Here is a 15,651-nt window from a genome sequence, read left to right as displayed (position 1 = left end):
GGACCGCCATAATGACACAGGGTACAAGTATATGTAGCCTCTCTACAGAAGTAGTGGATGATTAACAAAACCAGTACCATGCTGGCAGTCTATATTTGGTGATGACATATCGACTAGACGCATCCCAATCTTGGGGTTACAAGGTCTCCAGGCAGATAAGCATTTTAGGATAACAATATGGCCGTCTGTGAAAGAACATTCGTACGAGTCAAAGTAAGCTGCTTCTCTCGATCTTGCGAATGGGACTCGCTAGCAAATTCGACAGAAACGAAGCGTCGCGCGACTGGGAATTTAAGATCACTTCGAACCGATCAGTCGCGTCCACTCTGTTCCAGGCCCCTGTATGTCTCGAAGCCATTTATGGTCGGAATAGCCGCGTTAAATGCCGAAAGGTAAAACGTGCAAGACCACGCCGTGGAATCGATTCTATAGGGAGGAACGTGCTCGAGGCGTTCGATGATCGGCGAGCCTCTATCGCTCGGGGCAACCTGTTATCCGAACCGTCCTGCCCACCGACACACGTTCGAATGGATGGAATTCAATCGAGTGTACGCGGTCACGTGCCAGCGCGTAGCTTCTCCCAGAAAGCGGGCTAAAGCCTCGTGCCGCGGCACGGCACAGATCGACGAGGAAAAATGCGTGCAGCAGGACGGCGCCAGTAAGCGGCGCCCCGCGGCCCTCTTTGCCCCTCCGCGACGCCGCGTCGCGGCGAAGTCCGACGATTGGAGGGGCGGTGGGGAGGAGAGAGGGGGGAGGTAGAGATCGCCGCGGAAAGAAGTTGAAAAAGAGAGAGGTGAGAGACGGACGCGGAGAAAAGAAGAGATTTCGTTACTTCGGGACAACGTCCTCTCTAAGGGCGTACGCAGAGGGCAATTTCGAATAGATACAAATTGATTCTAAATTTTAAATTAAAATCTTGATGGACATCTTTAAAAATGTCCTTAACTTTGGACGTCCATACGCTCGATTAGATTTGTAACAATAATGTTGTGTCTCGACGACACTGACCTCGAACAATTATCAAAAGCTACGCCACGTTTACGACTGTAATCAATTAATAAACCAATGCCACGTTATCGGTCAGTTTGCATAACAGGAAGTATCGTCTGCTTTCAATGGCTGTTCAGACGCGATGGAGATTCCAAGTTCAACTCTGTTTAGTCGAATATAATGTTTTGCATGGAGAAATTTGACGAAGAAAGTATCGAGGTGGGTCTATAATAATTGTTAATACGTATTGTATATAATGACAAAGATTAAGCTTAATTTGGACATAGTGTAAGTGAATAGTCGTTTCTAAGTAAAATTCCTCTCAATTTCTGTGATGTATGCATCGCCACGCGTGGTCGTTTCCGATTTCCGCTCGAAACGCCAACGCCTTCGTCCAACTGCACCTGCATGCAAGACGCTCTACTTGCCAGACGGGTATTCAGCTGGAAAGAGGTGACCGGCTTTTAAATTTGTGGGTTAACGACGCGCGCGCACCTTTGTGTCCTTTTTTGGAAACTAGCGGGGGACCCGCGAAAAATCGATTCGAGTTATTTTCATCCACGTACCATCGCCGTATAGGGGCCAGTTTTACGAATTCAGCGGGATATTGTAAAAGGATTTATCGATTCTTCGCTTCTATTGGCTCTAAAGTTTATATCAGCCTTAGTAAACAAAAAGTGCAAGTACAAAGAATAATCTAATAAAGATCCTGTAATTTTCTAATACATTAATACAAAGTTATTCAATCTTTACCGAAAGTATACCATGACTTCAAATTCAATTCAGAACCATCATTTGAAGGGGAATTATTTCTGCATTTTGTACCGAAGGTCGTCACTACTGAATCTTCGCTCGACACCATTCGTTCGCGGTTGAATTATTTTCGACACCGGTGAAAGTGACATGGCGGTGATTCCCCGTGCCCTTTTTGCTTGATAAATTTCACCTCGCAACACTGTCGCTGATTCGCGCGACCTCTGCATTCAAGAATTCATCAACAAACATGGCCATACTAACTTCCACGATCTTGCATTGTTCCTTTCCCGACTGAATTGCATTTTCTCAAACAAATTTGTCTTTTATTTTGATACTATGATCTATTATAGCACACAGAGTGTACAGCACAAATGGTATTTTATAGTTTAACTCATTAATCTATACTGAATTGGCCAAAAACAATAAAAGTTATAGAGGAATCACAAACACCATCTAACGTCAAGAATAACTACACCGCTCCAACGAAATATGTAACTTTCATACAGGGTATTCGGCCACCATTCGGAAAAATTTGAATGGAGGATTCTAGAGGCCAAAATAAGACGAAAATCAAGATCAATTACAATCATTTTTGGTGAATAGGAATACCCCCGAAATCCTAACCACTTTCGAGAAAAAAATTCAGTACAGTCGAAACTTCAAACGTTAATAACTTTTTAAGGAAGCCTCCATCAACAAATTAGTATTCTTGATTTTCGTCTTATTTTGACCTCTAGAATCTCCCATTAAAATTTTTCCCAGGGGTGGCCCAACACCCTGTATATGAAGACTATTTTGCACAATTCCCGTTTCACGTGCTATGAATACCTGAACAATTTTTTATTTGGTGCTTCTTGCATGCTTCCATTAACAGGTCATAAATACAAAAAAATAACGAGTGAACGTAACTGTCGTATCGCCAGAAGATTACACGCTACACCTTTCCTGGTTAGTTTAACGAAAACGAAAAAATTAGTTTTCAATATTCGCGTGGCAATTAAACGCTTTCTTTTATTTCCCTCCGTTCGAGTACACGTCACGAAACGGGCGTATAGTGTCTGCCTTCTCATTGGCCCTTTTAGCACTTTCGGCGCTCCGCTCAATAAATACGACAATTACACATGTCGCGCTCGTTCGAATGCAATTTTTATTGCTTGCACGGCGAAGCTTTTAACCAGAATATTTAATAAATACCAGGAACGCGCGTCCAATAAATATTCTCCTTTTCCGTTAAACAATCAGCGTGCTCGACAGCTGCCTTCGAAGAATTTTACAGTTTTCAATATACAGGGTGTATCGCCTAACTTCACGAAACATTTTGCTTATTGTTGTTGATATCAGAAAACGTCTCAGTTGAGTTCTCAATTGGACATTATACAAAACAGGGTTAAACGATCGATGGGGTTTTGTAGACCGAAGAATAGGGTCGTGTGTCGCCAAAACTTGTCTGTGAAGAGCAGAAGAAAAATGGACGAAATTGAGGGCTTCATCCCCTCAAAGTGAACCAGTGACCCGAATCAACTCGAGCCACCCTTTACACGTTCCGAAAGTTTTGCGGTTCATTGAATTTCCTGAATCGACCAGGGTGGTTCAACGCACTGTCATAGGAAGAGAAATAGAAAACTGGCCGATCGGATGGAATTAGCCTAAGCAGTTTCCGACTGGCAGTAATTCGATCGGCTTGTTACGCGAAGACACTCTCTCTCTCGCGCCCGTTCCTCTGTTTGCTCTCTTTTTTTTTTTTATTCCGCGCAACGGAGGACCGATGAAAGTGATTTCTCACGTTAGGGTTGCACCGTGAACGCGGCTACGTTTTTCGACGACTTTGCATATACCGGGTGTCCAGCTAACAAAGCACCGTCCTATTAGCTTCGCTATTTTAGACAACGGACTCGACTAAAGCAATTCCCACGTTAAGGTTGCACCGTAATCTACACTATATTTTTCTTTTACTTTCTCTGCATATACCGGGTGTCTCGCTAAAAACAGACCATCTTTTCACGTCTACTATTTCAAGGAGGACAATACTAAGGTTGCAATAGTTTCTATGTATTTGGAAGCGTAAGGGACATTTGAAAGTTAAAAATATGAAGGCACGTGTACTCTGAAATTAATTTACTTAAATGTAAATGGTTACAGTGAACGAATATGGTGGTTCTATAATCACTGTGAAGGAGTCTGTATTTTATAAACCGAATTTGTTGTCAATGCCTCACCGTGTATAGATCGACGTGTACACAGGGGCCATTTTTTATAGATACGATCGATCTATCGTTCGAGATCCCGCGACCACCGGAAGAGCAACGATTAGGATTGCTAAATACCCAAGATAAATGTGGCAAGCCACTAATTAAGGACGCCGATAGATCACGCTTCGGCTAATGTCGAATTTTGCATATTGCCACTGTGGGAAAGACCGATCGCAATGCAACGTCGGTTCGCCGCCGATCGGTTCGACTAATTAAAGGAACCAAAGAATTACTGAAACGCTTCTGTGAAATTAAATAATCGATTCATTTAACCGGGACGATTAAGGATTTTTAACACTCGGACTAAGCAATTTGCAATATTTACTACACGATCGACCATTGTGTGTTAATTCCTAACCTTAAAATAAAATTATTTTATAGATCACGCGTATAGTATAGGGTTCGTTGGATAAAAATTGTTTCCCTTTTCGACCGAGAAAGTTGGACAACTTCTAGCGAGACAAAGTGGGGTTAGGTCGAAAATAACTCCGACGTATTAAGTTTTAAGTCGACGTAAATCACTTTGCTAAGAATAAATAGAAATGGGAATACGTAGTCGATCCTTTCTTCGACGCGATTATATTATTTTCGTCCGATTACGCGATCGTTCGTTCCGCGAAACTTTCAACGATCATACGCACGTAATTGGAAAGCACACATGGCGGGCTTTTATGCAAAATTGCCCCATTAAACAGCAATATGACGGTGGTTGGTATTCGTTTTGCAATTAGTCGGGTTACTCGTCTCGAACAATTGAATTGCTGCATTTGCCCGTCCCAGTTTTCCAGCAAAATCTCAGCCGTTTTTCTTGCGCGTTACAATATTTCACACTCGAGGACGACGGAAGACAATGAGCTTTGTCAATGGAGGATAATTATCGGTCTCGTTCGATCAAGTTAATTCGCTTTCATTGTCTCTGCGCCTCGAGGAGTCGCTTGTGCAACTCGCAAGAGATATTAACCAAGTATCTGGCGTCAATTTCCCCCCCTCCCAACTTCAAATTTACAGGAAATTGTCCCCTCGTAAATAATAGAGTAAACCATTATAAATTTCGATTACCTCACAGACGAAATGCATGTTAGGAAAATGTACAGATCTCGAAATCAATCGAATATTATTAAACTCGCGTTAAAAAAGTGCAGCTGAGCATTCTAAGATTGCAATATGGCTGCCACCGAAAAGTGCCATCTATTATCGACAATCGGAACTAAACGTTTTATGTATAGAAGGTGACTGTATAAAGGATGATTCTGAAAATTGTTATACATAGATCTTTTCACACTTTCGGTTTGGCTGCCTCTATTACAAAAAGAAGTTGACCACATTTGAATAATAAATTCGATATCCGTGGAGTGGTCGCATTCCCATTGCTGAAGATCGACCTTAATTTCACGTACAGTCCGAAAGCGTTCTTACTAGCGTCGGGGGACCAGTTTCCAAGTAGTCAGAGGCCACCATTCACGTTAATCATCCTCCCCGTCTTACGTACGCGCCTAAGAACAATGACGACCAATTGTCCGTAATTAGAACGCCGAGTTTACCGTACGAATCAAACGCAGCTGTTCGGTCGTGCACACGTACTACGTGTTCGCGCCATACACTTGCAGAAATTTTCGTGGAGGACGCGTCTCTTAGTCTGGTCCCGAACTTAGGATCCAAATACCATAGTCTTCAGCCGAGAACAGCGCAAGTTCTATGGACGAGCTCATTAATAGGCGCCAAACAGCTCTGGTTCCTAACTTGGAACACAAGTACCATTGTCTTTTAGTGAGTTCAGAGGTGATGGATAAACAAACGTCAGATTGCAACATAGTTTCCAACGACTGTTTATAGACTTACCAGATTCTTGGAAGGCAACCAACACTTGCTCTTAATTCGAGAAAGAGTTATTATAGGTTTTAGTTAGTATTGAAGGATGCTACTTAAGCAAAATGAGATTGGTAATACTGGTACGGTAAATGAAGAGACGTGGGTGTACGTAAGCTTGTTGATGTTTAGATTATCTGATGTTGCTATTAAAGCTACACCTATTGAAGCTTCTAGGCGAGTTTGAAAAACTATTAATAATATTTAACAGAAAGAGTGACGAAATTTTCTATTTGATAAGTCTCGATGGAGCTGTTACGACAGGCTTTCTAGAAAGACCAGAACCGGATGTCCGTATCGGCCGACTATCGGTCGAAATAGAATGAACGAGTGCAAAGGGTTAAAAGCTTGGCTTCCGAGGCAACGATCTCGCGCTGGGAGACACAACAGCACCGAAAGCCCGCAAGCCGAGCTCTGAATATTTTAGTCGTGGACACGCGGCCTTCTGACTCTCGAAACCAAGTAGCCACGGTGGTTCAAAGCTAATGCAGCCGGCGTAAGATGGAATGGAATGTCCTTTGTGAACCGGCCGTTTCACCTCCATATACGTACTTGCTTCGCTCGCTTAGCTAATATCTTTCGAACACGACGAAAACCAGTGGATTCCAACACGGAGGCGAGAAATTGTTTCGATTAATCCGGCGATCAGAATTTTTATGTAACACCAACGTCAAAAATTCCGTTAAAATTTAGTATGCCATTCGTTAGAGAATAGAAAGTACATTTTTATGTAATTTTACGAAACAAATGGAAAATAGAGAAACTCAATTTTAGGAAACTTCGTCACTTCAAGAAACACTCTAAACAAAATCGTTTATTGTTTTGTCTGTCACGTAGTAAAATTATAAATTCAGACACGCGCCGCGCGACATGTTCTGGTCGACTAAACGGAACAATGAAAACGGAAATGAGGACATCGCAGGACGATACAAACGACACCTAACAACATAATTGTTATGCAGTTCGAAGTAGGAGGCGATAATGATTCAACCGTTGTACGTAATAATGGCTTAAGAATCAAATTAATGTATAATTTACAAAAGTAAATGAGAAAGTATGTCTCTGTATTCGAACAAGCCAAAATTCGCTTAAGAGGTGATATAACGAAAATCACTTCCAGTCGCGTCGCTTTCTCGTTGTGTTTACAGAATGATTACCGTAAAGAATCACTTTCGAAAAACGATAAACGAGAATATGTACTTCCAAATTCCAGATTCTCGTTGCTTTGCCACGAGGTACCGTGTCGCGCGTCTCCGGTTGCAGCACCGATTGCGAAATGCGTTGTGTTTACAACTGTATGAGCGGCCGCTCGCGCGCTCGTGAAAGTCGTCGCCGTCGTGTCGCGATGGAAAAAAAGTCACACGCGTTTAGTAATGACCTAATACCGCGTTTACTGGCATTAAATTTGAACGACGCCCGTAAACCGACTGTCGAACCGATATCCAACACCGCGAGCCACTTGATACGCGGCCGACTGGCGATCACGAGGACTCTCGCGCGACAAGTGCTGTTCCGTCCTCAGCTACCATAATTTGAGGTTAGGTTCTAATAACGGCTTTCTAACATCTCTCACATACTAGAATATTGGTCGTTCAAGGTCAAGGAGTGTCTACTTCCCCCACTACACCTTTGGTAACACCTACAGCCCCGCCCATCTGCGCTTAACTCCGCCCATTTGCACTTAACTCCGCCCATCTGCACTTAGATCCGCCCATATTCTCTTGCTTAGGGGTTAAAAAATGTAATTTAACGCGAGTAAACACAGAATCGACAATGACCAAGGGCCACGAATCGGGGTTAACCAAGTACTAACTACAAATTATTGAAAACAGTAAAACAGAGCAGTTCTCAGTCGGGTGCCAGTGGTCGTAGGAACAGATTCGGTGTTCCATGAAATTCCAGTCGTTTTGTGAAAGCGCGGATATTGTATTTCGCGCTGCTCGGCATTATGCCTGGTCTCCACTGGAAAGTTTTGCCCCCAAGACTAAGGCTCTCCAACGAGCACGGCGTTAAAGTAAGGATTCAGTCGCACGGATACACACGGCGACCGGCCTTGCGGGCAACGAAACTACTTCCAGCACGAAGACACTTCCGCCTGGCGGTGTATCCTATTCTCGATACCAACTTTCAAGAGCAAAAGTCTCGAGCGAACGCCGGGCATTCGACGCGCGATGCTTCTGTATGCTTTTCTTAGTCGTTCGAACGAATAAAATCAGCTACTTTATCGACCAACTGCACAGATTAACCTATTTCTTTTCCTCGTATCCCATTATGTCTCATAATGCGAAAGCAGCTATGAATGAAACATGAGGTGCCAAACGATTATCATCGCCGATGAAGTTCAGCTCTGTCGGGTTTGAATATTCATCGAGGACGCACGTGTTCATAATAATAATAATAACAATAATGCCGATGCGTTAGAGCGAATTCGTGAAACGAGCGAAACACAAGCGACGAACGAGAATCACCACCTTGATGGATCGCCCACGATTTCTATGTTCCCTACCAAATGAATACATCGCGGATAATATTAATCGAACGATCAGCGTGACTCCATCATCGTGGCGTGTCTCGAACGGCGCAGTTTCAGTACGTAGCCGCAACGCATACGAAATAAGCCCGGGTAATTGCAGCAGGGTGTATACGTGTTGCCCGCAAAGGCATGTGGCCATTTGCTTGGGACTTAGGCGAGTATAATATTCTTTCGCTAGCTATGCGCTCGGAGCTCGATGCAAGAGAAGACCTACCTAGACGTGGAACTCAACTTACGCTTGAACATGTACCAACTATAAAGATATAGGCGACAACGCTAAGGAAATTAATGAATCCTTAAGAATACAAAAGTCAGACAGAGGTAAGACCAGCTGCTAATGACTACTAGTAGTGGTATGGTTCCTATTAGGTTAATCTTGATATATGTTGTCAAATACATAGTCCTGAGTATTCCTCAAAAGGTTTCAGCCGTTGTTCGTTACTTGTTAACATGTTATTAATGATTAAAGATATAGACTATGGCCCTAACTTAACTTGCCCTTTAATTATAGAAGTTAACAATGAACCAGTTTAAACAAAATGTATATCACACTTACCAAAGCGATTTCTAGTACGATGACCATGCACAGAGTGTCTCTCCAATGGCGTAGGCACAAAAATAGAACTAATACACTTATGTACAAGTCGATGCTTCTATAGAATACAGGGGATTCCGTTTCAAAGACAAAGGACTCCACTTTTAAAATTAGATGACAGATAAGAGAGCCTACTTTTCAGTACTTTTCAGTCAACCCCTTTCGTGGGGCAAAGAATACTACTTTCCATAGGTGATTTCACGGAATGAAGACAAATGCGATTTCCCATGGTGCGGGATTTTATGCTTTATCGAAGGAATACACGCAATCATGGTTTCCCTATAAAGGACAAAGGATTCTATTTTCAGCCTCTCGAAGAGTAGCAACAACGCGAGAGACTTCAACGGTCCAACAAAATAAAGGAAAATGATTCAATTTTCTGCAGCTGTAGAATCATGTACCCAATTACCATAAAACAACACAGCCAAGGAATAAAGGCAACCGAGATTCCATTTTCAGAGACAAAGGGCTCTGGCTCCTGGAGGATGAAGTAAACTCAAAAGATCTCAACAATTCCGTGAAACGAAGGGAGCAAGGTCCTGCTTTCTCACTGTAGAATCATGTACCTAATTACCATAATTCAACAGAGCTACACACTGAAGGTAACCGGGATTCCGCCTTCAAAGTCAAAGGGTTCTGCTTCTTAAGGATAAAACAAGCTCACGAGAACAGTCCCACGAAACGAAGACCCAAAGTTCCACTTTCTTCACTGTAGAACCAAACACCAAAGCAACTAAACCACAATGGAGCCACAGATCAAGGCAACCGAGATTCCATCTACCAAAAGATTCTTTCTGCTTCCGGAGGACTAACTCAACGAAGACGGTAGGTTCTACTTTCACACTGCAGAGTCGAATAAGAAATTACCAGGATCTAATAGCGCTGCAGAATGAAAGCAACCACGATCCTACTTTTAGAGGTTCAAGAAAGATCCTTAGACCTCATAAGTACCACGAAATGGAGACAGAAGATCTACTTTCTATTTCTCTAGAGTCAAACAATCGCCACAGCTTGATAGAGTAGATAGTCCTGTTGGTGGCATCTTCCACCCTCGAAGACAAAGTATCCTTCTTGAGAAGCGAACGCGAGAGATCTCAATAATCTTGCGGGATAACGATACGAGATTCCGATTCCTGCTCACGTGGAGCACAAGATAGCAATTTACCAGAGCCTAATATAGCCGCGGGACGGTGGCATCCCGGATTCCGAGATCGCGGACAAAGGATTCTGCTTTTAGCTTCCGGCGTGCAGACAGGTAGAGGTCCCAAGGCGCGAACGCGGGAAGAATGGTGGAAAAGAGACGTGTCGTTCGGTGAGACGTCGCGGTAAACACTGTCGGAGGATGCAACGGTGCGGGAGAGTTCTGGCCGGTGCACTTCTGGTCGCGTAAGGTTCACGTGGGACGGGAATACCACCGCGGAGCCACCGGGGTGCGGTCTCGTTTCGCCGCGGCACTTTTCTGTCTCCGCTCGGCTACGAGTAGAAAACCGGTCTCTACGAACGAACGAGTCCGCGGATCGACGGGTCACCCCGGCAAACGCACGGACACACACCAGGCAGCCGGATCGACAGCTCTCGGCGAGGATCAGCTGCTGGCTGCTGTCATTGCACCCACGATATCTTGCGTCAGCGATCGGGATAGAATGGGATTTTTTTTTTCTATCGTTCGGATCCGTTCCGCCGCGAGTTCCCCGTTTGGTCGTCGATCGATCTGGTTGACGGGTTTGTCCTCCGGTACTTACTATTGTGCATCGAGAAAGGAATCGCGCGCCCCTCTAGATGTATATCGTCTTTTCAAATTAAACTTTTTGTTGCGTCTCGTGGAACCAGTATCACGTTAGCCCCCAGGTTACCGAAGCCTGATTCATACGCTGAGATTATTCGCTCTGTCCCACCTACTCGTAATCCTTAACTTAACAAGTATATTAATATACATGTGTCGGTAGCTCTCCGATATATTAGCATACACCGCCGCGATCCGGAGGTCGCAAGCATGTTAATCTACCCCCCACACCAAAGGGTAAAGACCCAGAACTACTAACCCTCGTAATAACATTCTTTCTAAGGGTATACGATCTTGACTCCCAGTTGCATACAAGGGCAAACGCTGAGTTTTCAGCTGTTCGTGTCTGAGTCTTCTTTCGATCCAATGAATAAATAACTTAAAATTCTGATGAATTGGATGCGACGGAGTGACAGGGGCTGGGCGGTGGAGTGGTCACGCCCACCGTAGAGTATGGTGGGGATAAAGTAACCTTGAATAACACATTTCCTATCACCAATCTTGGCACGTAAGTTAATTATAACCATAAAGCAATTATGACTACCGAAGAGCCGATAAGCAAACGAGCCAGGACGTTTTGCAGTCGTTCGCGTTTCAATTTCCATAATCGTTTCACGCGGTTAACAATAAACAACGTTTAGGGCACGATTCGTTATTGCACGTTCGTCAATGAAACGAAACGAAACAGCCAACAGATCGCACGCACGCTCCAACGATCGTCGCTTCCTCTCTTTCTCTCTCTCTCCCCGAGCATAAAGCGATCGCTTTTAATAACCCGTTTCACGTTTCGCCGATAACAAGCCAACCGAACAGGTTTATTCGTAGGGTGTCCTTCTTTTCCGAGTTTGTTTACTGGTTACGCCACTGCGCGCTCGCCGGTCTAGGATCGCATTTATTTTGCCTCCCACGTGCGCGCGCTTAGGCTCACAGCTCGAAATACCGATACACGACGGCCGATCTCGATCTCCGACCGGAGAAATCGTTGCGCGGATACCGGGCGACGGTGCATGTGCCGATTACATGACAAATCGGTGTTCGCGCCGCGGCGCGTTTTCGTCGTCAGGAAATTGCGAAAAGTCCAGCGGCACCATAGAAGGGGGGCGTGACCTCGATTCGAGCCAACAGCTCCGATAATTATCGATTTAACGCTACCAGAGACTCGGCATTGGATCCATAACGCCGTCTGTAACTCCCTCGCTTCGACACGTTTGCTTTCTTCTTGAAACTTTAGTTTCTACATCGAATTATCATCGATAAGACAAGCTTTCGCGCGATAGAGACAGGAAACATTGGTCGTTCAAGGTTTGGGGAGTGTCTACTCCCCCACATTGCCTTTGGCCACTCCCACAGCCCCGCCTATCTCCTCCTGACTCCGCCCATCTACTCTTGATTCAGTCCCTTGCATTTGAAAAAACGAAACCCGGAAATATTTGGGGCCTGGGCGTAACTATGAATTATTCAAAACAGTGCAACAAATGTTCGATCGCATTTGTTGACGTAAATTAGAAACTATATGTTCTTTCAGAGTACTTCCTGCCATATTTACATAGTGGGTTAGGTATGCACCGCCGACACGAGCGTTATTTCCTTGAAAATAATCTTAAAAATCCCTTTCGTACAATTGAGACTCGTAATGAAAGCTCAGACAGAAACTCTCTGATCTGAACTACGACCGAATGGAGAAGATTTGGCAAAAAGAAAGTGAAACTGTTATTTCGACGAAGATGTATAAAAATAACACATACTACTGCATAGTTTCACACAGCTAATGTTAACCTAACAATGGTGCCTTGATATTTTGGAAACATCGGTGTAACGTACGTGTCCCGTGAACTACAGTTATTTGGATAAATGTTGAAATATTTTCGTGATGCACCATGTACGTGCTCTGGAATGATGATGACTAACAATGAAACGTGTTCGTGAGCGGGCACGAAGTATGTTTATGGGTGAAGCGGGAACACGAAAAGCCGCAAATCTCTTCCGACAGCGGTAGAGTACTGTTAACCTATTTCGTATCCGGTAGAAATTCAATGGATTATTCTCGGATTTGTATCGCTTTTATTTGAGTCGTTCGCCTTGAAAGCGATCGAGAGCGATTTAAAGAAAATAGGTTTGTGGTTCTAAAACGTGCAATACGACGAAACTGTTAATCTAGTCAATTAGTTGATAGGCTTTCGTGGGTCACTAACGAACCATAGAGTATCGTTAACTTCACGTATGTATTAATTTATACATATAGTCCCTCTTTCTAAGTATGGAAAACTAGAATAAAACACGTGCGATCGAAACTATCAACAGATGTTACCAGAGCTGACTAAGAATAACCGAAAGAAAAGGTGTCTGGAATCACCCAGACATGAAAAGGAAAGACACGGTGGATGCTGCAGTTGGCCGATTGTGTTGCGTCGCGTTGGTAAACCCAACAAGTCTCGACGAGCCTGGTTGAACCGTTAGCCGGCTGCTGAATCTTTCTGCGAGGTGGAACTTCTCACCTTTGCTCATCGAATCGTCACGCATTTATCGTAGGAAATCGTACGGGTTGCTGCGGTTTCCTGGAAAAACCGTCACACTGCGAAAAAGTGCTGGACATGCACCTAGGATTGATTTCTCCCAGGAAACTAGCACTACGCCTTAAGGTTTTTGGATAGCGGCATTCCTTTCGAGTCTACTGTCTCAAGAATCGCCCTATACATTCACAGAATTATCGTCACGGTGTATAGGCGGAGATATTCCTTTTGAGTCTATAGGCTAAAGAATCGCCCTATACATTCACAGAATTATCGTCACAGTGTATAGACGATGGCATTCCTTTCGAGTCTACTGGTTGGAGAATCGCCCTATACATACTCAGCTTGATTTCTTATTGTTCTCTTACAATAATCTATGAAGAATAAACTTCTACATATAAATTTCCCTTTTCATCGACAGCGATCATGCGAGAGGGATCGTTGAACTCAGTTTAATGTAAGAAATGACAATCAATAGCTGTTGTGAGTGCACCGAACGCTAAAAGAGGAAACCTACCAGACCGCTACGTTGAAGACTTTTGCTAATATGACGCTAATTGCACAGTCGCAGCGTGGCATCGACTTTGTTCCTGCGGTCCCGGCGAACAAAGAAACGACCAAGGAACCGTGCACGCAAACCCGTAATAAAATGTAATACTCTATTGTTGTTGGTCGGAGACGCGGATTTTCGGGTTAACTAGGCCGCTCTGGCTCGACATATATTTCCGTCTATTAATAGTGGGACTAAACTGTAACACTGGACCTCGCTGAAAACGAGCTACGGGACTTTAAATTGACAAAACATTGTCGACTCGCTTTAGTATCCTGCTATAATCCTGAATGGTAGTAGAGCAATATACATTTTATGTGTTGCTCTTGCAACCAGAACGATTGCACATTTTATTCGTTAATTGTTTGAAGTACCAACCCTCCCTGTTTAGTATTATAGCAAAAAATCTGCAACGGTATATAGAACGAACACGAGCGTTTCATTGGATCTTACTTCATCAAGTTTGCAAATGTAACATCGTGTACAAACTTGCCAAGCCCATTGACCGCCCGTCAAACGACAGTTTTTTTTATTGTGCCCACTTTCCACCCATATAATCCTCGAGATAAACGCAACACTGGCGCACCGTTGCCCACGCGGTATTAAATAACATTTTTCTCCTTCAAATGCTGAATCCAGCATCCGTGTTTCGATTTCTCAGCCCCTGCTGCCGGCTGAATTATGAAACAAACGTAATTCAAAGGTGTAAAGTAGATCTTGGCGATCTCAGCTGTTGCTCTCGAAGGAACCAAGCTTGTATTTCATTTTTATTGGACCCGTCGCGGAGGACATTCAACGAAACGGCAAAAGAATGCGTTGGAACGTTTACGCGCGTGTTCGGAGACCCGTATACGCCTTCGAACGACGTGAAACGAGTGTGACGTTCCGCGTATTCCAGCTCGGTCGAAAGCTGGATTTACGAGGCGATAGGGGATCAAAAAAACGTCTGCCTTCGCAGACTTTCGAGAACCGAGAGAATTGCAGCGATACTCAAAGGACCCGATACGTGTTACGTGTGGGAAGGTAATAGGAGCAAACGGAAGCCGTGCCCTTTGGCGCGTGGGAGGCAGACAAATTGTAAATAAGACTCGACAATGGGTTCTCACAATACTCATTAGGCTGTGGCACGTTTGGACCGACGTGGTTCATCTCTTTGCTATTGAGAGGCACGTGTTATTGTTGGAGGACAGGTCTAGACTCTCATGATACACTTGGCTCATGAACTTCTTCAAAATCTCCTAGTTTAGATGTCTGTCATCCAAGGTTTAAACATTGACTTTTGTCCTGTGGAGGATGTATACCTGGACAAGTAGCCCACTTGACCCCCTCTGGTAACCACCACACCAAGGGTGGTAGGACGACCTGCCTCCTCGTTTTTTCGAGTCTCAAAAGAGAGGTGCTTTTCTCGACACCAAAAGGTACTAAACCTTTTTTTCTTGGGTCTTCCTTCCCGACTAGTCCATTTTTTATTCAGCAACTCACTCAGGGACGAGACCAGCCCTTTGTTTAGATGGCGACAGTTCGATAAGATCCAAGGTTTCCAGCGAGTCCATGGTGACAAACTAGACCGTTCACGCTGGACAACGCACTCGTCACGCGCGTGACGACGCCCACGCTAATTGCATTCAAAACGATTTCAGGCGGGGCAGCCGAGGCACAAAAGACGTACAAAACGGTACAAAAGAGTCGCGCGTCCGCCGCGAAATCGTTTCAGTCCGCTTCGACGCGGCCTCTTGGCAAAACGCTTTGAGCAAACGCGTTCCTAGAAGTACGTATTCGGACGGGCACGTGTGCGCTAAACGGACCAGATTGACTCGGG

General features: G+C 44.3%; 1 protein-coding gene across 2 annotated transcripts in view; it reads right to left on the bottom strand.

The window, feature by feature from the left end:
• Gefmeso (Guanine nucleotide exchange factor in mesoderm) overlaps window positions 1-15,651 on the bottom strand; it is a 53,293-nt gene that overhangs the window by 25,362 nt on the left and 12,280 nt on the right. Inside the window, exon 1 of one of the 2 annotated variants that reach the window (XM_076768837.1) lies at window positions 8,951-9,042. The exons of the other annotated variant lie outside the window; for it this stretch is intronic. The gene's annotated coding sequence lies outside the window, so the exon portion shown is untranslated. Of the gene's footprint in view, window positions 1-8,950; window positions 9,043-15,651 lie in introns of those variants that run through there. 2 annotated transcript variants of the gene reach the window in all.

The sequence above is a fragment of the Colletes latitarsis genome, chromosome 7, assembly GCF_051014445.1.
Source record: "Colletes latitarsis isolate SP2378_abdomen chromosome 7, iyColLati1, whole genome shotgun sequence".
Taxonomy (NCBI): Eukaryota; Metazoa; Arthropoda; class Insecta; order Hymenoptera; family Colletidae; genus Colletes; species Colletes latitarsis.
Note: the sequence above shows the minus strand (reverse complement) of the source record. Positions and strands in the feature narration are given on the sequence as shown.